A 6,143-nucleotide genomic window follows, 5' to 3' on the forward strand; every position below is an offset into this window, starting at 1 on the left:
ATATATATATATATATATATATATATATATATATATATACAAGGCTCGCGGCCCGGAGCGGGAACACGAGCGCAGTCCAGCGCCGTGAACATGTTTGGCTCTTTTGATGTTGTAATGGGACCAGAGGGCGTACCCGGACGAAAATGTATATATGAATCAATAATTACAACATGTTATGGCTGGGTTCACGCTCAAGGGCCCAGTTGATGACTGACTCGTCGATGGTGGCATCAAAAAAAAGGTCCCGCAGACAAGCCGGAGCACAAATCTGGAAAGCGAAAAACAAAAAAAGAGAACCAACCAATGGAGAAGAGGACCAATGATGTCTTTCTTTGTTGCTCGATTAGCTGCCAGCCGGTTTTTTTTTCTCTCGCACACAAGCAGTCAAGGTACTTTTGTGTTGGCGTTAGGCGAGTTGGTCGCGAAACCAGGGCATGAAACCCAGCCACAATGTACTACCATCACGATGGCGCGCAGGAAATGTCACTGGGGGGGCGGGCGTCCGCAATCGCCGTTGGTCGACGGCGATAGGACTAAATAGAGGAGCCAACCAGTTCGGGGGATTAAAATCCCGGAAAGCGGTTTGGCGGGAGACAAAATCCGAGCCGTCGAATCCCCCCCCCCCCATCCCCTGTTCCCGTCTTGGCTATAGCCAACGACGGAAACATCCGCGTAATGAGAGGGGGGATGATGGACAGCCAGCAAAGCCGAGAGAAGCGCGCGCCCTCTTTGCAGCGTGTATTGTGATGGAAGAGGAAGGGGGCGTGGAAGGGGGGGGGGGGTTGTTCAGGCTGGAGCTATGCGACGGACGAAAAACATGCATATTACTAGGTACGTTATGGGGGGCGTGAATGGAAAGAAGTGCGATATGAAGAGAGAAAAACAAAGAGATATATTATCGGGTGTATGATATACACGGCGATATCCATGACACCGGAGCTTTTTCTACTTGAATCTTTAATCTGTACAAGGGCGAAATGCCTTGCGGTGGGCTCGTGTCGCTGTGTGACAAAAGATCCTTACGCCCCCCCCGGCCGGTAGTTCTCGACGCCGGCGACAGGGGCTATAGCCTACGGAGTACAAAGGGGAGGGATCAGGGCGCGGTGGTGGCCTTTTTTCCCCGGGGAGGAAGGGGAGGGGGGTGGGGGGGGGGGGGGGGGTTCGGCAAGATCTCGCGTTTTACGGTGTGGTGGCTGGGGAAAGATTAGTGGTGGTGGCGTGTGATGATGAAGTCAGGGAGGGGGTGGGAAGACAACTCGGTGTGACGGGACGGAAAAGGCAAAAAAAAAAGAAAGAAAGAAGAAAAGAAGAAGAAGGACATGGGCAAGCAAAATGTGATGGAGGATTGCGCAATCATTGTTCAATGAAAAGGGCAAGTAAACGATGCAAGAGAGACGAGTGGGCAGGAGCATGTGACGATGGCGAGCGTGGCATTTTGCGTGAGAACCTGCATCGGACGAGGCTTGAGACATTGCTGGCAGCACAGCACATGGCAAAGAAGCAGTTGTGCCGAGTACCTATGTATGTATGTGGCTTGTCTTCTAGAAGGAGAAGTCAAAGAAATGATGTGCGGTCGACCAAGACACGGGCTGTTACTTGTCCAGCAATGTCTCGGCACCAAGATACTCGAGGGGTTTAGCTGCAAATTTTTACAAAGGGTGTACGTTTTCTGCAAAATTCGCCATGTCTGAATGTCTCAAGACTACTGTACCTTGTGACTGGTAGACGAGGGATGAGGTCGCTCTCATAGACCATTACAAGATGCTGCAGGCTGTGCCAATCGCATTGCAGGCGACATTCTACAGGGCAGGCCCTGGCGCAAAGACAGACCACACACGCCCCTTTATTGGAGGAGCTCTTCCTTGTCGAATCTGCCGCCAGCCGGGGGGGAGGGGTGGGGGGGTGTACCTGCAATTGCCCTTGCTGTCTCGTCCCATGATGCGATTTCTCCGTTCATTACCAGGGGCTGGTCGCTCTTTTCTGTGCTCGGTATATTCGTACATATCATCTTCATCATCATCATGGCAAATGCAATGCATGTATTGACAAATATAGTAGACAGCCCGGCAAGGAAGTCAGTCACCAGACTCAATGCCCGCGGGCCTCTGCCCGAGTTCCTCATTTCGCGCTGGAGACAAGAACTGGCGTCCTCTTACGTGATTGGACTAGCCAAACTCAAGCGAACGGGCAATCTACAAAGAGCCCGCGGCCGGCTTACTACTTGGTTCTTGAGAGCTCTATTCGCGCCCACTTCCACCCCCACCACGATAAACCCAACTCCATCAATGGCTCGATTGTCGTTACCTAATGGCTTCAAGAGGCCTTGGTTAGCTCAGCCTCGTCAAATTTCCGGGCTAGTTGATTGCTTTTTGACCAAGGCATGCTATCTGGAGAGGATAAACAAATAAAAAAAAAAGAAGAAAAAAAGAAAAGAACAAATTTGCGTTCCAAGTGGGCGAGGGTGTGTTATCTGAATGCAAGAGACTGCCTACAGGTACATAGACGAGCTGATTATGCAGAGACGGGACCTTTTTTTTTTAAGCATCAAGATGCAGACGGTGACAAGAAAGGAATAGCCAATTCAGTTGATAATCACTGCATTGGCTTTCGCCGCCACGCATCTCCCAGGCGTTTTCCCTACCTTTCTTATTCCAGTCTCATTCCCGGGACCAGCACACACAGAGTTGCAGTGGTTTTTGCAACAGCCAGGGCTGAGCGAGCCTTCAAAAGACCCAATGGACAGAGAATTGACATTTTGAAGTAGAGAACACGAGCTGAACTGATTTTCCTAAATTCTTCTTCACCTCTTCTTGTAGTCTTCTTCATCGTGTTTCGTGCATCCCGCGTTGACCTCTCCAAGCGGCATCTTCGGCACAAACCACGCAAAATCAATGCAAAAGCGACAAAAGGACCCAAAGCCTCGGGCGGGGGGTGGACGAGCCCCCCCCCCCCCCCCCAACCCGCTCATCTCAGGTGAGGGCTATCTCGTGGTGAGGGTCTCGCGGCACTCGGCTGGCGTTTTTTTTTTTTTTTCAACTTGGCATATCTTGTTCAGCTTGGGTTGTTGCTGACTGTGGCGTTAATTGGTGAATCTTCCCTCCCGGCCCCCAATTGGCTCTGCGAGATGCTCCGCGATGGCAAAAAAAAAATTAAAAAGAAAAAAGAAGAAAAAGGCTAAATCTTCTTTTCATTTGCTTTTATTGTTATTTCTTTTATTGTTATTTTTTTTTTTTGTTTTTTCGCTGTTTGTCTACCCCATACTCGCAAGCCACATGAGCTGCTCAAATGCAGTCCTCAGTCAGCACAAAACGAAGCAATTCGGCGCGAGAGCCTCGCGAACATGCACGAGCCACATCTGTGGCTTCTGCAAGTGTCGAGTTTAATAAACATTCTGGGGCCTGTACAGTGGGTGTAATTCCGTGGCGTTTTGGCAATGACGTCCTTTTGACCCTTGCTTCGTTTTCTTACTAATCTGTATGCCCGGCCTCTTTCGTTTTAGTAGAGGTGTGATTAGGCTGCATAATTACGCTTCTTCTTTTTTATTGTTTTGTGCCATGTGCTTTCCAAGAGAAGCGCTCGGTTCGTCTTCATCACCAAATCGGCCTGATCCGAGCCCATTACGGGATCTTCAGGACACAACGTTGCACCCGTGTTGAAAAGGAGGGTTGGAGGGGGGGGGGGGGTGTTAGTTAAAGGTTGATTGATGTACAAGCAAAAGCCGTTGATGTACTAAGAGGGAAGGCCATGTGGCAGGCAACAATGTTATCATAGTCGCCAAGAGGGCTCGTGAGAATGGGTGGGCAAACCCTCAGCATTATTACCCCGACGGGCGCTGATGGACCCTATCGTGTCTCGGCCGAGGGGCATTCGCGCAGCCAGGGGAACTGACGGCTTTCGCCGTGACCCATTGCGGTGACGAGGCAAGAGAAATGAGGGCATCGCCTGTATCGGAACCCAAAGCCCTCGTTGAAAGAAGGAACCATTTTTTTTTGTATGCGCGGATGCATCTCACAGCTTTTCCCGGAGTCGCATGCGGTGAGACATGCCGCGACCGCACCGGGGGTTCATGGTGTGCAGAACGGTTCCGGTCCTTTGTTGGACAAGGGCGCACATGACAAGATGCATCCCAAAGAGGGACACGAGATCGCGAGAGACAGTGAGACAGAGAGACATCCGACACCCACCCACCGCAACTTTGGTACCTGTTTCTCGTGTGTGTGTGTGTACTCACTAGGCATGCTGCAGTCAGAGCACGCAATCGCCTCGACTTGGCCATCAGGCACCAGAATTAATAGTCAAATAGTCTCTCAAGCTCTGGTGTATTACTATTTGGCCACCCAGCCGGAACGGAACCGCGTACAAGTCACGGAAGTGGCTCTCCCTGTACCCATTTTACCGATTTAATCTTGATTGCTTAATACCAAGTTAAAACGGCAAAGGCAGCTAATTCATACAACTCTATTACTCTATTACTCTATACACATGAGCAATTATCACTGTAATTACGCCCGCATTCCTCTCCGCACCTAATTAGCTGAGCTTCTGTGCCTTTTCTTTCTCTTCTTCCCCACAAAGTACTTTCAGAACCAGAATTGGGTACCCCCCCTGTTCTTCAACAAAGATGGCACGCCCCCTCCCTTTTCATTTGTTTTAACCTTTTTAAGAAATTGGCGCCGGCCTTTTTCCAACGCTAGCCCTTCTTCCACCCCCTCGTCCTGGCATCGCAGCAGATCCCTCGGGTCGCGCTGGCTCCAGGGACTTTTGGAGAAGCGAGCGGGGTTTCTCGCACAAAGAGCCATCAATCATCTTCCAATCACTGACGATGCGATTTCTTGGCTCTTTGCTATGGGCCCAGGGCTTTGCAAAGGGAAAGGAAAAGCAAAAAGTCAGCCAAGCCCACCACCCCCTTCTCTCTCTCTCCCCTTGGTTGCGCTAGACCATACGAACTGGGTGACCGAAACGGAATCGGTGGTCTGTGGGAAGCAACCGCCACCCGGGGTATGGAGAAAAAAAGCCATTCCACGAAGCCACTCGTTGAGATCTGGTCGGGCGACTGGGCTCGGAGCTCGAATGTTCCTGGCGGGCGGTGGGACTGGCTTGCGCGGCGTGATGGGCAATCAAAAAGGTTTGGAAGTGGGTGGGCAATGAGGAACTGCGCATCTCCATCCTTTGGGCCTCTAAATTTCGAGCTATTGTAAGGCGTTGATAGTTCGAATTCGCTGTTGTAGTCATGGCGCAAACGGTTCTGACGTTTGCTCCGAGGCTGAAATGGTGTGTGGTGTGTGGTGTTGGAGAGGCTGATGTTCGTTTACTTCCCCCGCCGCCACCGCATGCAAGATTAGATGAGAAAATGCAACGACATCAGGCGCTTGCTTGCTTCCTTGCACGAGCAAATGACACGTTCCTCGTCACGTCTAGTTGTGTCGCTCGACCGAGCACGTTTGCGATCATAATGCTTCCATACAGATGACATGAATTAATAAATAGTGTCTCGACTCTGACAAAGCCAACTCCGCATTATATATAGAATAGCATTGCCAAACACGTAATCAACAAGAGTCGGCCGAAATGGAGCAGCATTATTACTTGCTCGCGGCCCCCCATTATCCATTATCGCACATGACCCAGCATCACACACCCCCAATAACACAACGTCGTGCACCCCAAAAAAGAGAATGATGTCTTTGATGTTTTCCCACGAGGGCCAGTAGTAGTCAGTACCGAAAGGGAAACATGACACGTGGCCCTCATTGTTGCACCTGGCCACTCGCACGCCCTATATCAGGTGGGAGATGGCCCAAAAAAGAAAGAGAAAAAAAAACACGGTGGGCAAGACATGGGCAAATCACACTTGTCCATGTCTATCCGTAATGCTTTCCCCGGATTGCCCTGCAGGCTTATCGATTTCCGCTGCAGTGAACATCTCCCGAAAGGTTGCAGAAGTTCGGGGAGGGGGCAGAGCAGTGGTCGCCTGTGCTGGCAATGCGGAACGGAAAAGCAATTTAAAAGCTACTACCAAGCAAGGATCGACGACTTGTCATGCTGCGTTTGGACATTGTGGGCTGAGAATGACAAAAAGAGGCAATCTTGCCCGTCTTATCCGTTCCAAGTACGGATATAGGAAAGTAGATGGGCTCGTCTTG

The sequence above is a fragment of the Beauveria bassiana genome, assembly GCF_000280675.1.
Source record: "Beauveria bassiana ARSEF 2860 unplaced genomic scaffold BBA_S00005, whole genome shotgun sequence".
Lineage (NCBI taxonomy): Eukaryota > Fungi > Ascomycota > Sordariomycetes > Hypocreales > Cordycipitaceae > Beauveria > Beauveria bassiana.